This window comes from Aegilops tauschii, chromosome 4 (assembly GCF_002575655.3).
Source record: "Aegilops tauschii subsp. strangulata cultivar AL8/78 chromosome 4, Aet v6.0, whole genome shotgun sequence".
Taxonomy (NCBI): domain Eukaryota; kingdom Viridiplantae; phylum Streptophyta; class Magnoliopsida; order Poales; family Poaceae; genus Aegilops; species Aegilops tauschii.
The window spans coordinates 151772420-151799423 of NC_053038.3; positions in this window are offsets into that span (position 1 = coordinate 151772420).

Below are 27004 nucleotides of genomic sequence, written 5' to 3' on the forward strand. Positions count from 1 at the left end.
TTTGGTTTCGAAATCTCATGCGTTCAATACATGTGTACCTTACTAGTTTTGAGTAGAGTAGCAAATTTCACGCGGCCCCGGGTATATCAAAATGCAGGGCCCATGCACCATTGCCATTCGGTCGAACCTACGTCCACAATTTTTTGTACGTACTATATCTCCACTGGTCCCCGAACCCAAAATGCTGCCTCGTTCCCGTAAAACCAAGCGGCCCACACATATTTAAGGAGTCGACTCGAACCCGTTTACTACGACGTGGCCCCGCAAGCCGTAGTACTCCTACAAACCCTACCGCCGCACTCATCATCGGTTTTCTTCAAGAGGACGAGGGAGAAGCCGATTTGTAGTGGAGGCGCTTTCAAAAAAAGGATCTGTAGTGGAGACCCCTACCCTAGGGTGCCCTAGGTAGCTGCCGCACGCATCATTGTTTTCTCCTTTCTTTATGCTCTTGCGCCCCAGAGTGAAATGATGGTTGCTTCGTCCATCCAACTTAATGCGGGAAAGGTGGGGCTTTGTGATTTGATCCCTCATCGCTCATTTTCTACTACTGCGGCGCTATGACCGGGGTGCCTCCAATTCCAACCGCTGCTCCGAACTGTAATTTGGTGCATCGCACGTGGAACAAGATGGTGGATGAGCCACATGTCGGCCAAAGGGGTCCTGTTAAGTGTGTCGCCATTTCGTGTGTGGAGTAGCCCTGCTTGAGTTGCTACGCCAACACGACAGGAGCAGCCTACCACTTGGTTTTGCTCCTTGGTGAATCTCGACTATATTGATCTAAAAAGATACGTGCTGAACTACCCTCTCCATCTCGGGTTTTTTATTTTTAGGTGTCTCGGTTTATATGGCCTGCACGTAGTTCTAGGTCATCCATTTGACTAACTAAATATGAGTTACTATGTCACAAAAAGTATATCATTGGATTCTTAAGCGGATGTAGTTGTATTTAAAAGTCGAGGGCGGGGCTTTTCCTGCGCGGTAGGCGGGGCAGTTCCGCCTAGTCGGTTCGACAGAGACGCGAGAAGACGAGGGAGTAGGCTGCTGCAAACGTAGGGCTGTGTGATTTGACAGCGAGTTACTGCTGGACAGGTGGGGCCCCGTGATTTGACTTGCCATTATCATTTTAACTGCGGCGCTACGACCGGTGTGAGTCTCCCGATTCCTGACCACCTCCATACAAGTGCCTCTCCCAATGCTCCACCATGTAGTAGAGGCTGGCTCTTGCATGAGAGCCCACTTCTCCACTTTTTCCTTGCCTCTCTTTCCTCCACATATGCAAAAATGCCATGTAAAGCGCACTATTGTACTTACTTTCACTTTCTCCTACAGGTGCTTAAGCTTGCCACATAGGCATAAAGTCTGATGTGGCGAGTTAATCAAGAAGGGAGAGACTAGTTTGGTGACCCAAGGAAGAAACGGTGCTAAGCGCGTGTACCTAGGTGAAAAGACAATTTTGAGTCTATAGCTAATTAAATGAAGAAAACTTAGCAACACCATTTCATTGGAAGAGGTCACTCCTTGGCAAATGCAATAAATACTAGTACTCCCTGTGTCCCATAATATAAGAACGTTTTTGGCACTACACTAGTGTCAAAACGTTCTTATATTATGGGACGGAGGGAGTACGAAGAAAGAGATAGAGAGGAGTAAAAAAATACACTTATAGCCAAGCTTGTTGTAGTATGAGTGACTAAGTGATGACTATGTATGACATGCCAACATCAGATAGCCTAACGCACCGTGTTAAATCTCCAAGGGCGTGACCGCGCGAGCGACGCGACGGTCGTGGTAGGCGCGACCATGATACGGGCTGCTGGCAGCCCTTGGATCTGAGATCAAACGGTCGCATGCTAAGTTGCTGAAAATTTGTAGAATAACCCTCCAGGATAGGATATTCACCCAAAGGTCTAGAATCACGCCATGCAACTGTTCGATCTCAGATCCAAGGGCTCTCGGAAGCCCGTATCATGGGAGAATGGAAAGCCACTACCCTGCCGTTCGCACGCTGGCAGTTCGCTCCTACTCGTCCCCGCACATCCTTCAATACTACGGCGGTTCGCTCCTAGTCGTCCCGTCCATTCACATTACGCCAGTTCCACTAATCCTAACCCTCCTCCCAAATCCATGGTGTCCCAAATCTCCACGATCGGCGGTGAGTACAAGGTTAGAACCATCACCGGCGATGAGTTCGACGTCATCTACACCCGTTCTTCTGTGACGGTGAAAGGATGCCTTTCTCGCTTCAGACGCATGTTCGAAAACTCAGATGATGAGTGGGTCACTAGGCTAGATGTTGAGTACACCACAGTCCTGGGACAAGAGAAGGATCTAAAGAACGAACAGAGGAAGAAGCCCGCCATGATGCAGGTTTGCGTACATAACGTTTGCTTGGTCTACCACATATGCCATGCCGACGTTGAGTGCCAGGATTTTAAGAACTTCCTCAAGGACAAAACAGTGAAATTTGTTACTGTAGACTTTAAGAACGACAAAGAAGTCCTGGGTCGGATATGCCTCATTGTAGGCAACCCCTTCGACCTCCAGAAGAATCGGCTGGTGCCCTCTCGTCAGCCTTCAATGTTGACCCTGGAAGGAGCCATGGTTCATCCTTCATACCATAAACTGGAGAAACCTCATTACATGTTTCATCGTCATGCATGGCAGCGGAATGTACTAGATATAGACCACATCCACTACGCTGCAATGGATGGCTACCTTTGTTTCAATAACTACAAGGGTTGGATGAAGAGCAACAACCAAGTGTGCGGTTCAAGAGGAAGAGGGACAAGGACGAAGTCGAGGACGTGGACGAGGACTCCGAGTAAGGTGGCAGTGTCGTTGCTCATGGTGGTTCTAAACTTCTAATGCAGTGTCTACCGGATTAGTTGCATAGTTTAATTTCAGGTGTGCTTAGTTTAATTTGAGGGGTGTGTTGTGCTGAGCCCCCAGCAGAACTATGTTACGTTTCTTCTCGTTACTTTAACTCTTCAGTATTTACATACTACTAGTATTTCTTTAATAGAATTTAGCACCCCAATTAAGCACCTACTAGCTTTTTTAATAGTACTATATGCATAATTTGGCGACGAGCGCTCTCTATATGTACCACCTTTTTTTTAATTTCAATTTTTGCTCCATGGCGCAATCCATCAATAGTACTACTGTACAAAAGTATACATTTTTAAAAGGCTAGAGTACTGTTCATCACATATATAGCCAGTTAAATTCTCAACCTAGAACGATGTGCATGCCATGTAGTAAACCGATACGGAGGAAGTATAGTAAAAATGAGGTGATTTTACCGAGCGAGCGGCGGGGGAGCATGGCCTGTCATGCGGTCCCACGTGTCATGATGTACCAAGGCGATGCGCGTGTCCCTCTTGAGGCAGAAGCAATACTACGTGGTTTGAGATGATGGCGAACCGAAGTGTGAAATAATGGTTGCTTCGTCCGTCTGGGAAGGTGCGGCATTGTGATTTGACGTCTCATTGCTCATTACTACTACTGGGCCGGTACTAGTGGGGTGCGTCCCCCTGCTGTTCTGCACTATTATTTCGTGCTTGACACGTCGACCCGGTTGCTATAAGTCCCACATGTCGGCGACAGGAAGTACATAATTCATGAAAGGGAGCGTCGACGGAGGAGTATACTACAGAATTCATGAAAGGGAGCGACTTAGTTTTGGAAAAATCTGTTTTTACGGAGTACGTACCCACTAGGGTTTATAGGGATCATCTAAAAAACATTCGTTTTTCGGTTTGATAAGTCTCAATTCTACTATACCAGTAGTAGTACCATTACATGTTGGATTTCGAGGTGCGTTAGATCACCCGACGCAAGCAGTGTCAAGAGGAAACTAACCAATGCATGTACAAGTTCATGGAAAGTTAGTGGTCATTCATGCATTCGTTCTAATTAATGCCTCGGTACACATAACTTCTTGAGAAAAACGAGCGTACTAATTACTTGTGCAAACTACAAAATTAATTCGACCACTCACCGTCTACCTTGGTTGGAGAGATTTTGAAATTGAGCCATAAACTGGAAAGGAGGGAGTAGTAACTTTTGTCTCGATTACTATTTGTGGCCTTGTATAGATGCAAAATGTATTTTTTTATAGTGGCCTTGTATAAGTAAATGGAGGGAGTACTAACCAAAGTACGTAGTAGGGACGAGGAGTAAACGGAGGGAGTAGTAAAATTTTCTCCTCGTGCTGCGAGCCACCGCGCGCGTGGGTGAGGGAGCGGGCGTAAAGGCGTACAGTAGTAGTACTACTACTACTACTCGTAAGCAAGCTTCACCTCATCCTGCGAGCCACCGCGCCCGTGGGCGGGGGAGACGGCGTACTAAGCAAGCTTCTCCTCGTTCTGCGAGTTGACGGGACACATCAAAAGTACTCCAGTGTATAGAGCCTTGCCTCTAAGGTAGGCCCCACATGGTTTGCCTCTTTTTTTAATTTAACATAACGCGTCAAGTCGTAATTTGTTTGTTCACCCGTGGTAGACGATCCTCCCTCCACCAAGTGGACAACCAGTACACGTGCCAAATTACCACGTGGGCTGCCTTTTTCGTACAGAAATGAGCTCCACCGTGTACCCGCGCGGGTGTGGTTGGGAAAGAGACGGGAGTACATGTGCCGTGCGTGCACCTCTTCTCTTCGTGCACGTCCCCCACCTACGTGGGTGTGTGTGAAAGAGATACAAACCTAGACATAATGCACCGTCCATCCCCATGCCTCCGCCCAGTCCGAGCACCAGTCACCACCACGCCCCACTCCTCCTCACCTTATCTCTCATCTTTCTCCCTCCATTTTTATATACAAGGGGCCACTATCAAAATTACAATTTGTAGATATACAAGGCCACTAACACTCGATGCAATATTAATGGTGTTTGCCTCGTGGTACTAGCAAAGGTGGACATTAATTATCCCTTGCATGCATGCATGTTAGTTAGCACGACAAAATGTGTGTGGTGACCGTGATGAGCTTATTCTGAAGTCCAATGACCATATCATGCTTTCGCTTCAAATAAAATGACCGTAAGTGTTGTCAACAAAATACGGAGCATGCATCAAATGCAAAGTTCGTCAGTGTCATCAACAAAATATGGAGACGTATCGTGAGCTAGATACCGTTGTACTATTGTATATGCTTATTTTCTTAGTGGCCGATTGCGTGTGTGGTGTGGTTGGCACATCATTTCTAGTTGTGGTGGGTCAATATGAAGACTCATGGGTCGGTTCCATCCTGCGCCACATATAGGTTGGACCGAGACGTGTTATACGAAGACCCATGTGGAGGACTCGGCGTACAACACGAAGCTACCAGAGTCGCGGAGGACTCTATCCCCACTGGTGATAAGCCGACTATATAAGATTTGTAACCCTAGGCCCTTAGTATGTTATACACGCGCACAATGACTGGTATTCACGTGTACTTTGTACACACCCCTATCACTAATATACAGTACCAGGAGTAGGCTCTTTCTTCAACTGCAACGGTCCGATCCAAACTAGGGTAAAACTTTGCCTCGTATTACCATCCAGCCTAACAGCCAGGGATATCCTACCGAATGATATGATGAAATCATATCTGCCAACTACTAAGAGAGAGGTGTGTCGGGGGGGCAATGTGTGCGAGAGAGGCCTAAAGATAATGTGCGTGCGGGAGACACGTAGGCACATATATGTGCGTATAGAGGGCTAGTAGAGACCGTGCATGTGTATATATCCATGTGAGAGAAATAGTGTTTTCCAACTGAGATTAGTGAAAAGAGTGGTACATAGTAGTCAGAAAGAGAGAGAGAGAGAGAGAGAGAAACAGAGAGAGCATGTGGGTGAGACACCCCGACACCCTGAGAGACATTGTGAGCATGTGTGAAAGAGAAATGCCGATGCATATGAAGTGTGTGCACATATGCATTAGATAGAGAGATATATAACGCGTTTGTGAGAATGGGGCGAGGCATAGTGCATCTACGTGTAAAAGGCGGTTCTACGCATCAAATTAAAAAATAAATGGCATTATTATTTTTGGATGAGATCATGAATTTTGCAAATTGCAAAATCGTTCTATCAGACACCCATACTCAATTGAATTCTAGCATGTGCATGTGTTTATTTCATATTATCGATCCATAGAGTGAGTGCGGTTTGAAATACAGGTAATGGATGCTTTTGCAATTCATATATAAACATTAATTAGTGCACTCCATGTTGTTAGTGTGAAGCACTTTATACATTTGTCACTTGCATGGATACATTCCAAATTGCTAGCTACGAAATAGAATACATGTCGAATTCAACATAAAGGGGGTTTCAAAGATTCGAATTCATAGGAACTGCATTCATCTATTTGAACCCGAGATAATGGCATTTGTAAATCAGATGTAAAAGGGGGCATCAATCTTTGTTGTGAGTTTGAACATGCTATATATATTCATACGCATATCTAACTTTTTTTGCAACCAAGGAGATTATATCTGGAACCATGCATGAACTGAGGTAAGTTGTGTATTTTTTAATATATACTCGTGTACAATGTATATTCAAATGTACCCCCTCCATTCCAAAATAATTGTAGCTTTAGGATTTTCAAGAGTAAAGATTTGTGAAGTTTGACAAATCCTGAAAGTTCAATTCAAGAGAACCGAAAACATTAACGCTTCTGCTCCCAAATATTGAACGAAGCGCCAAATAGGCCTTTGGTCGCCCCAAAACCGCGCGAGACTAATGTTTTGGTGGTAGGAAATTACTGTCCTGACTCTGGCCCGTGTAGCCTATCGGCCCGATGTCCAAAGGTCTAAACCGGGGTAGGTTTGTAACTTCACCAAGACGCCAGTCTCAACCGCCTCCGAGAAGCATTCATACGCCGTGGGCGCCTACCCATGCGCTCGGCCGAAATCTATCCCACCCACATTTGGGACACCTGACATGACTGTCCTACCCCCAACCCGCAATATGTCCGAAATTTTAGATGGGGGCAAAGTTTGTAACTTTCCCCAAATTTCAAACAAGCGTGTCTCAAACCGAAACATTGTTCCCCCTTAGTTCCCCGCCTCCCTCCGTTTCCCCATTCATACTCCACGGGCGCGAAAACGCCCTCTCCACCAGCCGCGAAACCCCAGCCTCCTCCGTCCTCCACCCCATAGTGGCCAATCCACCGCCGCCCTCCTCCATCACGCCGGAGCCGGTACCCCGACGTCGTCGTCCAACGCAACTGCAACCGCAACGCCCTCAAGGACTTAGCAGCTGAAGCCGAGGCAGAGCTGCCTCCACGATGCCGATGCCGACGTGCGCCGTACCAGAACCACTCCGACCACGTCGTCCTGCACCTCACTGCTGCGGCTCCACTGTCGCAACCGTCCACCGCACCGGAGCTGTTCCCGCTACGCCATCGTTCGCCGCCTCGGATCTGCTTCCTCGCCGCCGGTAGACGGCCACCGCACCACAATCAACAACTAGGCCATGGGTTCGTCCAAGGCTGCACCGTCCTCCACAACTTCTGGTTTCCGGTGAACAACAAGAAGATCGTCGGAAAAACAGAAGGAGGACACAGCACTGCCAGCAGAAAGAGGTACTCCTCTTCCCTTATTCGTGCAAATCTTACGTCTCCGCTCACACCGTATTCATCCCACGAAAGAAACTAGTTGAGCGCTTCTTACTGCATCTTCTTCGTGATACAAAATGCACAAGGTTTCCTCCCTTTTACTATTTCATCTTTGCTAGAGGTCAGTAGCCCGCCTGGATTTCAATTCAGGGTCAGTCGAACCACAATTAAAAGAAGCATCACCCGCTTAGGCGCGCGGAGCACCTAGTCCGCCTGTTCCCCGGGGAAGCGGCGCATCAGTGTCTATCATAGGGGTGTGGGGCGCAGGAGCTACTTGCGCCCGATCTAGAGGTCGGCGGGGCTTGAATGGATGGCCGGGGGGGGGGGGCAGTGCCAAGCACGGCGGTGCGGTGAGGTCGAGGGGAGGGCGCAGGCAGGGGAGGAATACTAGGCCGGTGGTCGCTGGCGTTTCGAGGAAGATCGTCAACACTGACTGGCTGGAGGTAGATGAAGGCGATCTGCCCGTTCTATGTACATCGAACGGTGCAGAAAAAATGGACTGACCTATTTGCTTTCAGTCGACTGTTATTTTCATAGAATCCTGTAGTAATTTAGTGTGCCATGCATGTTCTAGAGCTATCATATGTCTCCCGTCATTTATTTCTCACCGACCTGCTATCTGCTACCTTTACACTGTCCTAATTGTGCACACACTTCACCCATCCTCACACTATTGTTTTTTTATGCATGGGTATTTCAGACTCTAACGCATTGTTGATGAATGCAGAAAAGAAAAGACAGAAGTCGCTCCAGTGTAATTCGAAGATAAGCACTAAGCATTTCAGCGCTCTAATGGGTGCAGTATCAGCAGTTGGAGACAGTAAACGTAGCTCTGCAGTTGATGATCTCAATTGCCACACACAACCATCCCAGGTGCTTGCTTTAACTTCGCGCTGTCAAATGTGGTTGCATGTTGCATATGGTGTCTACCTTGTATTGCTTCCAATTTGGTTAAATTGCATCAGCTTTACACATTATACCTTTGATAATGACATGCCTTCCTGTTTTTGATACATACTACATATGTCTATTAAGCATGTTCGTACATCAAACTAATGCTCTTTTGTATCTCTCGTCAATCACTTATGATGAGACAGTCACCCGAGTGGGTTACTGTGAGACGCCCTACTCGTTTAAAGAGTGCAGTGTCATCCTCCCCACATGATTCTCAAGAAACAGCAAGGCTAAATGAAGATAGTCAACATAACTCTCTAGTTGATCACCGCAATTCCCCCACACCACCATCGCAGGTGCTTGCTCTTACTTGGCAGTGTGATATGTGGTTGCATGTTGCATATGGTGTCTACCTTGTAATGCTTCTAATTAGGGTAAATTGCATCTGCTTAGTTAACACATTATACCTGTGAATATGACATGCCTTCCTGTTTTTGGTACATACTACGTCTTTCTATTAACCATGTTCTTACATCAAACTACTTTTCTTGTGTATCCCTCATCAATGCTCCTAATTTGTTAAATTGCATCTACTTAGCTTACACATTATACATGTGAATATGACACGCCTTCCTGTTTTTGGTACATACTACATCCGCCTATCACACCATGTTCTTACATCAAACTACTGTTCTTGTGTATCCTGCATCTATCGCTTATGATGAGACAGTCACGCGCGTGGGTTAATATGAGACGCAATACTCTTATAAAGAATGCAATTTCATCCTCTCCACATGATTTTCAAGAAACAACAAGCCTAAATGAAGATATTGAACGTAGCTCTGTACCTGAAGACCGCACTTCCCCTACACCACCATCACAGGTGCTTGCTCTAACTTCGTAGTGTGATATGTGGTTGCATGTTGCATACGGTGTCTAGCTTGTAATGCTTCTAATTAGGGTAAATTGCATCTGCTTAGTTTACACACTATACCTATGAATATGACATGCCTTCCTATTTTTGGTACACACTACATCTATGTGTTAACCTTGTTCTTACATGAAACTACCTCTCTTCTGTATCCTGCATCAATCACTTACGATGAGTCCCCTTTATTCGTTGCATATTGCATATTATTTCTAGCCTGTTGCCATGTATTTCTTCTAATTTGGTCAAATACATTTGTTAGGGCACCCTTTAATTTGGCAGAGTGATATTGGTTTCATCTTTCATATGGTTTCTAGCTTGCATCGATTCTAACAAGTTCAAGCACCTTGTGCATAGTTTACACTTTATACATCATACATGTCAATATGTCACGCCGTCCCGTTTTTCATACATATTCCATCCTCCTATCATGTGGCTGCCTTACATGAAAGTAGTGTTCGTCAGTATTATGCATCAATGAGTTCTGAAGAGCAAATTTTATTCCTTTTTCTTGTGGGTTTGACTTGACAAGGCAAAATCAAGAAAGAGGAAGGAAAAGAGTAAGGAAGGCGATGATGGTGGTCCTCCGCAGCAACGTAAACGGAGCATCTGTACCGATTCTCCTTGTACTGATAGTGCATTACAAGGTCCAAGTCTCCGCTCCCCTACTCCACCGTCCAAGGTGCTTGCTCTAACTTGGCAGTGTGATATCTGGTTGCATGTTGCATATGGTGTCTAGATCGTATTGCTCCTAATTAGTGTAAACTGCATCTGCTTAGCTTACACATGATACATGTGAATATGACACGCTTTCCTGTTTTTGGTACATACTATATCTGTCTATCACACCATGTTCTTACATGAAACTACTCTTCTTGTGTATCCTGCATCAGTCACTTATGATGGGACACCTTTAAGTTGGTAGTGTGATATTCGTTTGCGTCTTGAATATGATTTCTAGCATGTATTGCTTCTAGTTTGATGAACGCCACCTATGACGAGACAGTTTTAACTTGGCAGAGTGATATTGATTGCACCTTCCATATGGTGTCTTGCAGTGTTTCTAATTTGTTGAAGTGCCTTCTGCTTAGTTACCACATCATAGGTGTGAATATGTCAAGCCGTCCATTTTTTCATACATATTCCATCCTCGTATCATGAATTTGCCTTTCATCAGAGTAGTGTTCGTCAATATCATGCATGAATGAGTTCTGAAGAGCGAATGATATTCCTTTTTCTTGTCGGTATGACCTCACAATGCAAAATCAATAAAGCTGAAGGAAATTGGCAATGCATTGGATGATGGTGGTCCTTCCGAGCAACTGAAACGGAGGTTCTCTACAGATTCTACTCCGCCATCCTCCCAACAAGATTCGCAAGACAACGCAAGGCTAGACAGTCAACGTAGCTGTGTAGATGATGAGCACATCTCCCCTACTCCACCATCACAGGTGCTTGCTCTAACTTGGCACTATTATATGTGGTTGCATGTTGTGTATGATGTCTAGCTTGTATTGCTTCTAACTTTGTTGAATTGCAACTGCTTACTTTACACATAATGCATGTGAATATGGCATGTGTTCCTGTTTCTACATCAGACTACTATTCTTGCATATCCCGCATCAGTCACTTATGATAAGGCACCTTTAAGTCGCCACTGTGATATTGGTTGTGTCTTGCATATGATTTCTAGCACGTACTGCTTCTAATTTGTTGAAACGCCATACAGTTTGAACTTAGCAGAGTGATATTGGTTGCATCTTTCATATGGTGTCTAGCTTGCACTGCTTCTAATTTGTTGAAATGCCTTCTACTTAGTTACCACATCATAGGTGTGAATATGTCACACCATCCTGTTCTTCATACATATTCCATCCTCGCATCATGTGTTTGCCTTTCATCCAAGTAGTGTTCGTCAGTATCATGCATGAATGAGTTCTGAAGAGCGAATTTTATTCCTTTTTCTTATCGGTTTGACTTCACAATGCAAAATCATTACAGCTGAAGGAAATTAGTCCGGCAGTGGATGATGGTGGTCCTTCGTAGCAACTCAAACAGGGGGTCTCTACAAATTCTACTCCGCCATCCTCCCAACAAGATTCGCAAGACAACACAAGGCTGGACAGTCAACGTAGCTGTGTAGATGATGAGCACATCTCCCCTAATCCACCATCACAGGTGCTTGCTCTAACTCGACACTATTATATGTGGTTGCATGTTGCGTATGATGTCTAGCTTGTATTGCTTCTAACTTGAATTGCATCTGCTTACTTTACACATAATGCCTGTGAATATGACATGTGTTCCTGTTTCTAGAACATACGTGTACATGATGAGCACATCTCCCCTCCTCCACCATCACAGGTGCTTGCTCTTACTTGGAACTGTTATACATGGTTGTGTTTTCCGTATGATGTCTAGTTTGTATTGCTTCTGATTATGTTGAATTGCATCTGCGTAGCTTACAACTTATACCTGCAACGATCACTTACCCATAAGACACATTTAACTTGGGACTGTGATGTAGGTTGCATCTTGCATTGTCTTCTAGCTTGTACTGCTTCTAATTTCTTTAAATGGCACTTACGACGAGACACTTTTTACCTGATAGAGTGATATAGGTTGCATGTTCATATGGTGCCTAGCTTTCATTTCTTCTAATTTTGTTGAAATGCCTTCCGCTTACTGTTTTTTCATACATATTCCATCCTCCTATCGTACGTGTGAATATGAAACGCTGTCTTTTTTTGTATATATTCCCTCCTCCTATCCTGCGCTTGCCTTACATCAAAGTAGTGTTCATCTGTATCATGCATCAACCAGTTATGCAGAGCTAATTTTATTCATCTTCTTGTGGTTTTGACTTCATAAGGCAATATCAGAAAATAGGAAGGAAAAGAGTAAGTTAGGGGATGTTGGTGGTCCTCCGCACCGACGCAAACAGAGACTCTCTAGATTTGCCGCTGCTAGTGCTAATGAAGTTGAAGTCCCAAGTCTACATGATGAGTTCATCTCCCGTACTCCACCATCGCAGGTGCTTGCTCTAAGTTGACAGTGTGATAATTGGTTTCATGTTGCATATGTTGTCTAGCCTGTATTTCTTCTATTTTGATTAAATTGCACCTGCTGAGTTTATACATTATACATGTGCATATGACATGGCTTTCTGTGTCTAGAATACACTGCATCTATCTATCATACCATGTTCTTACATCAAAGTACTGTTGTTGTGTATCCCGCATCAGTCACTCATGATTGGACGCTTTTAACATGGCAGTTTGATAGTGGTTGCATCTTGCATTGATTTCTACGTTGTACTGCTTCTAATTTTTCGAATTGCCACTTATGACACGACACTTTTAACTTGGCAGAGTAATATTGGTTGCATCTTTCATATGGTGTCTAGCTTGCATTACTTCTATTTTCTTGAAAATCCTTCTGCTTAGTTTGCACATCGTGGCTGTGAATATGTCATGCCGTCCTGTTTTTCTTACATATTCCATCCTCATACGGTTGTCTTACATCAAAGTATTGCTTGTCTGTATCATGCATCAATGAGTCCTGGAGAGTGATTTTATTCTTTCGTGTTGTGGGTACAGCTTGACATGGCAAAGTCAAAAAAGAGCAAGGAAAATAGTATAGTAGGGAGTCCTGTTACTCGTCGGGTGAAACGGAAAAGGTTCTGCTGTCGAGATTCTGCTGGTACTTATAGTGCAGTAGAAGGTCCAAGTCCACCGGCTAAATCTACAAACACAGTATCACCTACTCCACCAGCTGCAGCATCCGCTTCAACTGTACCAGCATCTCAACCAGTTACTCGTTCATTTGCTCCAGAACTGGCCAGTTCCCAAGCTGCCTTCACACCTAACACTACTTCCGAAGCACTGCTGACAGAACAGGACATGGCAAGATCAGATGAACCTCATGAGCATCAACACCAAGACGGTACCTGACCGAGTCAAGTTGCAATTGCATGCTCCTTTATATGTACTCTCATAGTTTGATGTACACTAACACTTACCATATTCGTTGTTGAACTAGCACCACGGCGCAAGCGGAAATAGACATCAGGGATAATGCTTGACAGATTAACAAAATCTAAAGGAGGAAGAATGGAGATCCATTTTGAGGCAGGTTTAAAAAGGCCACGTGATGCTACAGAGTCAGCCAAGTTAGTATCAGAGGCAGCCGTTGCCGTTAGGTGTCATGCATGTATCCTCCCAATGTGGATCCAGTACAGGAATGAGAAAGACAATATCCAGTTTAACACCTTCCTTGACCATTTATCCGTAAGTAATGTTATTCATCGCAATTAGTAATATTATCTTGCTCTGTCCCATACTTTCTAGCTTCCTCCTAATAAGACTCACATTCTTTTTTCAACAGATGAGGTTCAAGTTGGATCCGAAAGATGATGCAACTAAACAAGCATGCACTCATGTTTTTCAGTCTGCTCTGCGACAGTATCGGTACCACCTTAGAAAATCTCACTTTGAAGGAAAGGCTAACAATGAAATCACCCAAACATCTCCAGTGGAATATATTACAGATGAAGACTGGACAGCCCTTGTTAAACACTGGTCTGATCCAAAGTATCAGGTAGGCTATATGTATTTGATCAGACCACATATTGAACTTGTATTTATGTATGTGCCTTACAAGTGTATCTTCTTCTAGGCTAACTGTTTGAAGAACAAACCCAACCATTCTAAAGTGAAATTCCAACAGACAACAGGATCTCGTAGCTATATTGCACACTGCGAGGCTCTTGTAAATAGCTGCTACTTCCTTCTTTTTTTGTGCCATATTATCGTATCTATATTGACTTGTTCCAAATACAGAGGAAAGCCCATGCGGACCAAAAAGAACCTGAACCGAATGCAGTGCAAATCATCAAGGATTGCCACACCAGCAAGATGAAGGGCATGAGCACACCAGTTCAAGCCGCTATTGTAAGTCCTTACTCCTCCTGCCTTGAACTGATTGGTACTGTGATGTGTTCATTTAACTACTTGGTTTGCAGGCAATGTCAGTTACTCTGTTCACTTTTATTCACAGTTGTCTTAACGTATCATTTCACCTTACATGGTTTAAAAGAGATGAAGGATATTCTTTTGGTCTTGATCTGTAGTCTAGTTGTTATGTTCACGTCCGCACACAATGATAAATAGCCTATTTGTTTTATATCTGTTTGCCCATGATATGAATGATGTCATACTATGTTCATCCTACTTTAAACCATGTCTCTTTATCCTTAGATGTGAACGAATGTGAGGAAATAGACAATACAGTAGGCATGCTACATGGACATATGTTCCGAAAGTTATTTTATTATGTAGTTGGCACTACAATACATGCTAATGTATTACAGTACTTCACCAAAATAAGGTATGTATAAATGTTTAACCTACTTCGTTTGTTTTTGTCTCATTAGTAACTTATCTGGTACACTAATCTACAAGTTCAAACTTTCAGGAAGCTATGGAACAAATGATTGAACAGCCACAACCACTTGAAGGTGACGAGGCTACTACAGGCACAATGCCACCTCTTGCTGCAGTGCGTCAGTATCTCTCCACTAACAGTGCAAAAAGCACCTTCCTGCGTAATTCTGGGTTGGTTGTCAAGGTAACCTTGTCCAAATCGCCTACTGAACAAAATCTTCCTGCTAGACAGAGTGATATATCTGTGCTCCAGACACAAGTCCAATCCCTAATGGACGTAGTTTCGGAAACAAGAATAGTGGTTGAGAAATGTTGTCAAGATATGAATGGTTTTGAAACCAGACTATTAGACATTCGCTTTGTTGTTCAAGAGCAATGGCGGAAAAAAGGTGGAGATCGTGCTGCTCCATCAGATTCTACAGCCTGAAACATTAGCACTCAGGTCAAATGATATGTGCTTCTATACATCTGATGGTGCTTTTATCTAGAAGGACTGTAAACTTTATGCCAACAGGCCTTTTGTTGTATGGTTGGAATTTATTTTGTTGTGATACAACATTTATGATGTTGCCTCAGGCTGTAATGTATTCGGCCGAAAGCTTCGTAGGAGCCCAACATGCCAACATTCGTCGGGCCCATTCCAATTGGGCTAAAAATGATTACGGGCCGAAATTGGCATGTAGCCCACTAAAAACATCTGGGCTTAAATCAGCATAAGCTTTCATATTTTTCTGGTAGGCCTGTGCCCATAGTGGGCCTTTAACAGACTTAAACATAATTTGGGCCCTGAGTAAAAATAGGCCGTTTATAGGTGTAAATATCTCGAGCCCATAAAAAACATGGGCCTTTAATAGACCGAAAGTGAGATTGGGCCCTGATTGTGCCAAATAACCCACTGGACTTAGCAGGCCGAAATGGTCGCCCATTTACGATGCGGATCTTTGACAGGCCGAAATTCGGACGGGCCATAAATGCGCCGACCTAATACACGGGCCTTTAACAGGCCGGAACTTCGGTCGGGCTAGATTATCGTCATTTTTATATGGGCCGTTAATGGGCCCGATATGACGTTGGGCCACATATGGCCCATGGTTTACGTCCGGCGTTAACAGGCCGAAAATGACAACAGGCCGAAAGTGGCCCAAAGCTATAGTGGGCCTCTAACAGGCCGAATGTCAGACATGGCCGAATATGACCCAAATCCTTCACGGTCGTGTATGGGCCGAAAGTTTTGATGGCCTGTAAATGGGCCCAAATGAAGCCGGACCTTTAACAGGCCGGAAATACACTGGGCCGTTATTCGGCCCAATTACTTAGCGGACTGTTAACGGGCCAGAAGTGACCATGGGCCGCGTTGATGACAAGTTTAGGACAGGCCGTTGACGGGCCGATTTGACAGAGAATGTTGGGCCTTTAGCTGGGCCGGCCCATTATGGTCTGCAGAATCTTGTGGGCCTTTAGCTGGGCCGGCCAATTGTGGTACACAAAATCTTGTGGGCCTTTAGCTGGGCCGGCCCATTATGGTCTGCAAAATCATGTGGGCCTTTAGCTGGGCCGGCCCATTATGGTCCGCTAAATTTTGTGGGCCTTTAGCTGGGCCGGCCCATTATGGTCCACTAAATCTTATGGGCCTTCGGTTGGGCCGGCCCATTTAAACTTTGTGGGCCACTTTTGGGCCGGTCCACGTGTCAACATATCATAGGCCCATCTCGACCGTTGTATGAGTGACACCTGTGCCAACGCGGAGCTGACGCGTGGATCCGTCAGCCAATGAGAATTTTACACGTGGAAAATCGGCATTGGTCGTGGCTGTTAACGGGTTATCGGGTCCAAAATCCGACCCGATAGCTTAACGGCATTCCGTTACGGTGGATGTCGCGTGTCGGTCACCCTTGACGAAAGCACTTCTGTGACGCGCGATTTATCGTCATGGAAGTGGACACTTCCGTGATGATAATTTTGGCAATGTCATGGAACACTTCTACGATAGCACAGGTATGACTATCTTGATTCTGTCATAAATTTGTCATGGATGTACATGCATGACAGAAAACGTGACCTACTGTGACAAACAGGTATCATCACGGAAGTGTATTTTTTTTGTAGTGAAGGTTCTTACTGCCACGGACCAAGCCATGATCTTCAACTTACCTCTTTCGGCCCAGGCTAGAGATGACATCAGGGAGATCCAGCATGGCTCGAGGCAAGTGCAGGTGGCCGACGACCGCTGTGATACTTGGGAATGCATGCTCGGGCGCTTCTCCTCTAAGAAATTTTTTAACCACTGCTTTAAGGAGATTGTGGCTGATGAGGCTTTCGGTTGGCTTTGGAAGGCCAAAAGCCCGATCAAGTTTAAAATGTTTGGGTGGTTGCTTCTTGTGGATCGACTGAACACCAAAAACATGCTCAAGCGTAGGCATTTTCCTGTCGCGGGTAACAATTATGCCTGCATGTTCTGTCAACCCCCCCCCCCCCACCCCCCGAGGAAACTGTTGAACATTTGTTTTTTACGTGCCCCTTTAGTCAACACTGCTGCAGCAGAGTTGGAATGAATTAGCCGGCAAGGTGACAACAGACTAGCTCTCCTGCATGGCGGCAAAGAAAACTGGCGGCGGCCCCTCTTCATGGACATTTTCTTGTTAGCTGCATGGAGTCTATGGATGGAGTGAAACAATCAGCACTTCAGAGGGACTCAACACTCTTTCGAGGCGTGGTTGGCCTGGTTCAAACATCTTTTGGAGCTGTTAATCCATAATTGCAGAGAGGAGCTTCATCCTTTCCTGTCTAGTTACATTGTAGACTTGGGACGTTAGTGTTGTAATTTTTTTAGTCTACATGGCCGGGGGCCGAATATAAACCCATTGTAACACCCATGTAACTGTTCCTTTGTGAGTAATACAAAAGTTAGTGGGAGCCTCTCCCACTGTCGTTCAAACCTCAAAAAAAAGTTTGACGTAAGAATGAATTATCATCAGTCATATCCCTTCACCAAGATCACTTTCATATTCTTTTCATCGTTGGTTCAACCTTTCTATTCTTCATTCCGGAGTGCCTCAACAATTCATGGTGGTGTTTCTTGTCGTCATTCTCAGATTTGAAGACTGAAGAAGAGTTTATCTTCGATTGTGAGAATTATTTTCACCCGTCCGGAGCAATTCAGGAGTCTCTTTAGTTTGATTCTCTGGAGCCCATCATCTCAGAATTATTCATTCTCAGCTTTCAGCTCTCATTCTCCAAATCTTACCGATGCATCGCTCAAGTATTCTCTAGTCAGCTCATGATCTCTTCATTCTCTTTTATCTAAATTTTCCCAAGTATCTTGGTTCGTTTTCTAATTCTTCCCGGTGATTTGTTCTCTTTGCTTCGTTCATTTGCAAATTCTTACGGTGGTCCATTCAAGATTTGTCTTCTCTTGTTATCATATCAATTCACTTGTTCTGTCATGAATCCTACCGGTGATCCGTGAATTGCGCTATATCTCTCTTAATCCTTTCTACGGGAATAAGTAGTATGCCAAATCCGTTGCTTGTCATCAATTTAATTGGTGAAGGATACGCATAAAGTAATTCTTATCATTGTTTCATCCAAGTGATCTAATTTCTTCTTTCCAGAGTTGTTCATGATGTCACATTCTCAGTTCGAGATGCTTCATCTTTTCTTTTCCAGAGTTCAAGTTTTCCGCATTATCTCATCGCGAAGCTCCACCTAAATCATTGCAAGGTTTCACCTTGTGTTGTCAACTTCTCTTTCTTTTTATCATCCTTTTATTATCGGAGTTCTTCATGGAGGCTCTACATGGTGGTTCGTCAAGGATTCTTTTCATTCTTCAATTGTTCTTCAAGATTTCTCTCGAAGTTATGATCCGCCAAGCTATTCTCAAAATTAAACAGGGTGCTCAACACATGTTTTGTTTTGAGGAGTTCAAGTATTCTTCATCTGGCATTCCAAAGTGCAATTCTTTCTACCTTATCTTTGAGATGGCGTTATATCATTCTTGACAATTTCCATTCATGTTTCGCGATCCACATGTTGTCAGGAATGAGATATTTTAAATCCATCAATCACTTCATTAGAGTTATCGTGTGTCATATTTCATCTAAAGCCTTCCCTAAGGAATGTTGCTATTGTGGTGCTTATCAATGATCCAAGTTATATCTCTATCATCTTGGTGGAAGAAGTTTTTCCATCTCATTGGTGTTATCAATTATATTATTTGTTTCCGTAGTGGCAGAATTTCGCCTTCATTTTGAGAAGTTTTCCATAAACCCACTACAAGGTTATTCGTTTCGTTGTTGGTTTTCCAAGAACTCCATTATAACCTTCTTGGAAGGGTGCTTTCCAAGATCATTTGTGGCAGAAGTTGGCATTTTCTTCTCCATTTGTTTATTCCAATGATCTATCTTCTATTCTTTCTTCCGGAGGCATTGTGATGTTGCTCTCTTCACTCATCATCTCGAATTGTGAGGATCGTGTTCCTTCGTGCTTATCCATTTAACCGGAGTGGTTACATGTTCTTCCTTGTCCCTGGAGCTCTTCATTCATGTCTTTGCAACCCCAAGGTTTTTGCAATGTTCCTTGTTCCTCTTTCCTAACAGAGTGTTTTCAACTTCGTTCATCTCCATTGTATTCTTTTCTCAAAATTGTTTAATCTCTCAAGGTGCATTGATTTCACTCGTTTGTACAAGAAGCAACTTAGTTTTGCCTGCTCCTTCTTTCGTTTCTCTCCGGTGCCATCCTAGATCTCGGGACGAGATCCTCTTGTAGTGGTGGAGTGTTGTAATGCCCCGGATGTAACTTTCCATAATTGTAACTCCAACTCTTGCCATTTCCGGCTATGTGATATGATATTTCCTTTGTGGTTGGGTTTTGTCTTTCGTTTTGCATTTTGTTCATGTTGCATTTCATCATGCTCATCATGTGCATTGTGCTATTAATATTGGTGTGAGGAAGTATGCATCATTCCAAGGCCATCTCTCTCTAACCATGCATCATCACCTCACCCTCCTCCTATTCCCTTCTTTTTGCAAGTGCCATTTTTCCCTTCTCCATTAATGTTCATCTTTCCCCTACAAATATTAGACCATGCCTACACCCTCTCTTTAAATTTGCATCCCTTTTGAAGTTGTTTTGGTCAGGTTCAAAAATGACCCAAGTTTGAACTCAATTCAAACTTGCTTTATTTTTATACCTTTAAAAATGCCCAAATCAATTTTATTAAATAGGGCATAAATCCAGGATCATGGGAATATTGTTATATTTCTCAAATTCCTCTCCTTCCCCCCGCAATTTTTCATTTTGGTTTTCCTTCTGAAGAAATGGAAAAGAAAAAAGAAGCAACAGCCCAGCAGCAGCACCCACCTGGGCCTCGGCCTCCCACGCCGGCCCATCTGGCCCCACGCCCCGCAGCCCAACTCACCCACCCGCGCTCTCCCTCCTTGCCTTTTCTCACCTGCGCCTGCGCGTACCCCCTCTAGCCACCTGCCACGTTGCCCCTCGGGTCCCGCATGTCAGCGCGTCCCTGTAGTCTCTAACCCACCTTTTCCCTCGCCGTCGCCATGGGGACCGCGAGCACGAGAGCGTGCGAGCTTCGTCCTGTCGCCCTGGGCCCCAATAAGCTCTCCCTCCTTGCCCTACCTACCCTCTAGGGTTCCCTCTGCCTCTCCCTGCTGCCGCCAGGCCACCGAACCACCAGATCCGCCGATCTCCGCCGTGCCCGAGCGCATCTGAGAGCACGGCTTCGTCGCCGGCGTGTACCCGGTAACCTCCATCTTGCCATTCGTGTCCAGCGTCTTCCCGGTTGTCGACTACGTCTCGGTCGTCGTCTACGCGGAGCCGAGGGCCTCGTCCGCGTCGTCTTCTTCCTCGTCATCAACTCCGACCGCCGCTAGTGTTCGATCGTCGTCACCGCCTTCACCGACCTCCTCTCGAGTAACCAAGCACACCCCCGTGCTTGTGGTGAGCACGCGCATCTCCCTGGCCCTTTTCCCCCTCGATTGCATGCTCTAGGAACGTTCACGCCGTCCGTCCGAACGCGCCGCCATTGGGTCTCGTCTCCGGCGAGTGCTCCGACCACCGTAGCGCTTCTGCGCGTGTCCGTCATCTCCGCCGTGTCCAGTTGAGTCGACCACGCATCTCTGCCGCTCCGTTAGGGCCCGCAGTTGTCGTGCTTGAGCTCGTCGGCGCCGCCTCTGTTCGTCGCCACCGGCGCTGCCTTCGTCGTTGTTAGGTGCGTCGAGTCCATGCGGGTGTGCGGTTTCTCCGCGCACATCCGTTGTATTCCTCCGCCGCTCCGCTAGGCCACCAGAGCAAGTCCGGCGAGCGTTCCGCCGCGTCTGCCCGTCGCCGGTGCCCTCCCCTGCTTCCTTTGCTCGGGCACCGTGTGGGACCCCACGGGCCCCACTGGTCAGCCTCACGCATCGCCATGTCCACCTGTCAGCCTCACACCAGCGCACATACCCTGTCACATGACACGTGGGACCCACGGCCCCACCTGTCATCTGCACGCTTCTGTCTCTACCCAGATCGGGACATAGTCCATTTTAGGTTTTTCCTTTTCTGTCTATTTCCCATTTAGGCAGGTTTTAACTTATAGCTTTTGTGGTGATTTTTCTACAGCAACCCCCACCTATTATATATGTTTTTGGGGTAGAAAAATCCCACCAATCCAGTGGTGCCATTGGGTTTGGCATTTGAGCAAGTTCATGAACATGTCATTTTACATCATGTTACTATTTTGGCATTTCAAGCATGCTATGAGGTGGTTTTGCACATGGATAGCTTCATTTTCATGCCTACTTCATGCTAGATTTTATTCCATGTCATTTGGTTCACTGTGATGAGTGCAACAAGCTTGCAAAGATGCTATCATGAATCTGTTTCTGCCATGCTCTGTTTTTCTTCCAAGTCTGTAACAGTCATATCATTTGCCATGTTTGCATGGGTGCTACCATATTTTCCATGCATCTTTGGTTAAAGTTCAGTAAGGGAGTTTTGTTCTATGTCTTTAGTACTAGTATGCCATGCCTTTGTTTGCCATGATATGTTCCTGTAGCATATAGTTTGCTATGCTTAAACTTTGCTACCTGATGTTGTTTCTACCAGGCTATTGAGGCTTATCGTGAGGAACAGAGGGTGGAGGGTGAGCAGATTGCCGCCGACGCCCCCCGGACCCTTAGCGAACAGCTTCTTAGCATCCAGGCCCGTCTTCAGCCGGCTCATCAGATGCTGCACCGTATTCAGTGTGTCGGGGCCCAAGCGATCTCCGCCCTGTGGCCGGACATGCCGGCTCCACGCACTCCCAGTCGGACTGCCGACAGACTGGACGGGGCAGCCGGCCGACTCGAGGCTTGGAAGGGTTCCTCCGCCCGGGCTGGAGCGCGCGGGCCTTGGAGTTCATCAAGGCGTGGTATCCTGGTCTAAATCTAGCCCAGCTGACCACGTTTCGGCAGGAGGCCCAAGAGGAGCTGGTGGCGGTGGAGTGCGATCTTGTCAGACGGGCCGCGGCGATCGCCGAGTACACCAACACCAGCATCTTTGTTCCTGAGCTGGCCGAGAACGGTGCCGAGGCGCCACCAAAGTGGTTTGGGCTGAACCCGGAGGACGGCAAGGATTCGGCCGAGATGATCGACTCCAGCGACGAGGGAGAAGACGAGGAGGACGAGGAAGGCGGAGAAGATGCATGATAAATAGATCTAACTAAAACAAAAAATAGAATAAAATGAAGAAAAAGTGCAGCAAGGTGTCGGTGGGAATGACACCTATGCGATCATAGGAATCCCTACTACGGTCGGCGGGGCACGGGGTTGTGAGAAGAGCAGGTCTAACAGGAAGCACACGGATCGTTTACCCAGGTTCGGGCCACGAGGATGCGTAATACCCTAGTCCTGCTTTGGTGGATGTATTGAGTGTTCTTGTGTTCTTGAGCTAGCTACGGGGTGTAACTTGCCCAAAAGAGCTGAATCCCTCTGTTGGTCCCCTCGGGCCTCCTTTTATAGGCAAAAGGGGTTGCCACAGTGGCACACGGGAGGTGGAAAGGTCTACAGTGCGTGAGCTTATCGCCCGGCGTTACAGGACAAAGCGCATTAAATGCGCTACTTAGGTGTCCATTAGCTTTATTGGGGACGAGAACGAGGCCCATCTCGTCCGTCGCCGCTCCGCTTCGTTTTGACACGCGCCCAGGCCAGCGATGCATGCGGTGCCATGTAGGCAGGCAGGCAGCTGAGGTGGCGCGGTGGCAGAGCCTTCATGAAGATCTGCATGCCACCATGCAGGTGCTTGCTGAGTTAGTGTAGAGGCCGCCCCTTGCCACGCAGGTGCCTGCCCAGCTGGTTGAGCTAGCAGCTGCTTGGGGACGGCGGTGGAGTCTTGGCTGGTGCGGGCCTGGCAGTGGCCCTGCTGAAGCCCTCGGCAAGGGTCTTGCCGTGGTGTTGCAGTCGTCCCCGGCAAGGCGCTTGCCGGGGGTCTTGTGGATCCCCTCGGCTAGGATCCCGCCGAGGGTCGTCGTCTTCTGGTCCTCATATGATCGTGTGTTTATGATCGTGACAAAGATCTGCATGCCACCATGGAGGTGCCTCCAGAGCCTTGGTTCCAATGTGGTTGTTGATGGTGTTTGGAACCCTTGGGCTCAAGAGTGCCTCGCTCTGCTGGCGTTGGGCAAGTTGACCCGGCAAGGCTCTTGCCAGGGCCGCGGAGGCCGCCCCGGCAAGAGCCTTGCCGGCGGAGTCCACCTCACCCTCTTGCTCTTTGCTGTTTCTGGTCTTGGTGTTCCCTTGACCGTCTTGTGCCCCAGCTTCTTTTCGGCTTCCCTCCTCTGCCCTCCTAAGTGTGGCCGCGGCGCGCGGCTCTGACTGCCCGTGCACAAGTAAAGGGGTCAAAAGGAGAGCCCCTACTTTTGTACACCGACAGGAGCCCCCGGGTCTGGGCCACACATAAGCACGACGGTTGTTGGGCCAGATCCAGAACGGTGCGCGGGCAGGTGGGTTGGATTTTTACCGCAGTAATTGTTCGTCCGCTGCGCTTCCCCACGACCCGCATTGAACGCGCGACGTGGAGGGGCGTGCGTGACGTGGGCGTCATGTGTGGGGCGTTTTCCGCACGCATGCGTCACATCATGGTAAAGAGGCGGCTCCCGCCTTCCCCATAAAAAGAGGGAGGCGTGGAGGCGCGGCTCATTTACTGAGTGGACTCGGGTCGCGGTCTTCAAGGCGCCCACGCCCCACGATCACGGGGCGGGGAACGGTCGCCTCACCCGTCCTCTCGAGCCTGATCGTTGGCCACACGTCCTCCATGAAGGTGGCAGGCGGTGGAGGCGGGAAACCGGGCCATCGCTGATTGGGGTAGCGGGTCGATCCTGATTCCCTGCGCCTCCGATGGCTGGACTGGCTGAGCGGGGTGGCCGGGCCTCGACCCCGCACCTTTATAAGAAGGGGGGAGGGGGATGGCACCCCCACATTCTCCCAGCATCCATCTTCTTCCACTTCCGCTCCTCCCTTCTAGCCATCATGGAGAGAGGGGGCGCAGGCCCTTCAACGGTGGGGGCGAGGGTCGCTGCTCAACAGCGCGTTCCTCCTTCCCACGAGCTCGCGGCAGCGGAGCCGGCCACGAGAGGAAGGGGGAGGGGCGAGGTTGAGGTCGCCGCGGTGGTCGGGGGAGAGGGGGACGAGGCGGCGCGATGCCCGTGCCTCCGCCGGCGATGCCGCCCGTGATGGAGGGCCATGTCGGGGACCAGCCTCGGGAGTTCTTCATTAGGCTGCGCCGTCCACCGCGTCGTCGTCTCCGTCTCCCTACCCCATTTGCTCGGGAAATGGAGCTCCACCCGCCCAAGACCCTCAGATTGCACATGAGGGGATCTGGGAATAGCGGCACGCAGGTCGACGTCGACTTCCCCGCTCCTCATGTTATGTACCTCCGTCGCGGGTGGAAGACATTTGCGCGCATCCATAGCCTGACGGCGGGGCTCGTCCTCTACTTCAAGTTAATGGAGGGTGGCCTGCTCTCCGTCAAGGTCTTCGGAGATCTTGGAACTCGCCTAAAGTGCTGTGTGGAGAGCTCCTCCGACAATGAAGATTCCTCCTCGAGCGGGAGTGACGAGGAGGACAGCGACAGCGACGACGAGGGAGTCGAGCGGCAGGATGCCGACCCCGACTTCGACTAACCGCGCTGCCCCTCCCTCGGCCTCGCGCCCTACCGAGGGCATTCCTCGCCAAGCTCTCCATCGGGGCGCTCCCCGTCGTCTCCTTGGGCGGCTGGCGTAGGTGGGCCGGAGAAGGCGAAGAAGGCGGGTGGCGGCCGTCAAGTCGGAGTACGCGGGCACCGACTCCTTCGTCGTGTATTGCCGGCCCGCAGCCTCGTCTTCCAGGTCCTTTCCCGGCACCAAGAAGATCTCTTGGTGCCTTCTGCTTCTTGCACCTTGCCTAGGCGCTCTTTTTTCCCTCCCGTTGTCTTGTTCCACCTTCTGAGGAGAGGGACAAGAAAGGGATTACGGGCATCTCATCTTTTTTAGCTTGTAAGCCTGCGGGCACTTGTTAGATTTAAAACTTGTAACCCCCTTGCTCATGTTTTTTATTCCGTATGAACTGTACCTGTATGGGACGTTTTTAATGAAAAAGGGTGCTTGCCGGGTTTTTTGTGTGTGAGCGAGGCCCATGCCAAGGAATGAGTCCTTGTTATTTCTAAGATAAACATTGTCGCCCGGCAACAGGCCTTGCCATCCCCCCACTTCAGTCGACCATTCTCGCGCTCTTGGCGGAGGCAGGGCGAAGTAGAGTTAGGCCCCTCGTGTATTTCCTGGCCACCGCGTCTGCGACCCGGTTCGGTCCCAGTGGCTTGGGTACAAGAAGAAGGGGGAGCACAGTGGTTTCGGAGCGAAACAAGGTCTCATTTGTCCCAGTTCCATACGGAAATGCATAACAGGGGATGAAAGACTTATCTGAATCCACAGCCCCCGGCAACCTTGGCTTGCCGTGGTTGGATCCTTGTGTCTCCAGCCCCCGGCAGTCCTGGCTTGCCGGGGCCGGAGTGCCGGTCCGTTCTCTTCCTCCCAAGCTGCTCAACAGAAGTGTCCACGTGCCCTGCGAACCAAAGAGGACAGAAAGACGCACACTCGGCCTCTAGACTAGGGGTTAGTCGCCGCTAAGCATTATCAACCCTGACCGAGGGAGAGACTCAACCTAGCATGCATGCTATAACTTAGGGCACTAGCGCTTCATTTATTTATTCTCAGGGTCTGCGCCTGGCTTTGTACAGAGGGTTACATGCCTTGTCGGCAAAGCTTGTACAAAAGGTGGCTTGCCGGGAGGCCCGGCAAGGCGCGCCTTATGGGTAAAATTTGCGAAGATGCTCGATGTTCCAGGAGTTGCTCACTGGGCCTCGCTCACACACAAAAAACCCGGCAATAAGGGCCTTCCCACGTCGGCGTCAACTTGTTGGAATTCTTAGCCGACTGAACATGCCGAAGAACAAGGTCGCCTTCCTCAAAGGAGCGTTGCGTCATCTTGCCGCAATTGCTCTTGCTTATCGCCCTCGACCCTATGTGGGAGCCACATATGCCTCCATGTATTTCTGTCAACAGCCCCAGTCCTTCCTCCCGGGGGATGCACTTCAATTTCACGCCGTTCGGTCTCTTTCTATACAGGACGTCGTCGACGAACTGGTACAGAGCAGACGGACGGGCTACTTTTTCCGCTTCTTCCTGCTCCTCAGGAAGCTCCCCTGTTTGGAGGAATTGGACGGTATGTTGTGCCCATCCCAGAGCCTGGGGCTCGACGGCAAGGACCAAAGGCATTTCTTCTGCCATGGGAGCGGCTGTCTCTATGGCCAGGGCTTGACGGCCTGCCGGAGTCGGTCGCTCCTCGGCAGGCTCAGAGTCCACGGCAACACCCTTGCCGGCGGCCCCTGGGGGCTCAGCGGGAATGTACTTGCCGGGGCCTGATTTCCTCCGCTTGTTCTGCTCCGTTGATGGTTCGACGGATGGTTGAGTTAACCGAAGCAAAAAGGTACCTGGTTCCACGGGTAGCTTGAATGCAGCGCGCTTTGATAGGTAATCGGCGATGTCGTTCTCCGCTTGGGGAACGTCCTCCGCTTGTATACCACCAAAGCGCTCCTCCAGCTTCCTCACCTCATCTACGTAGG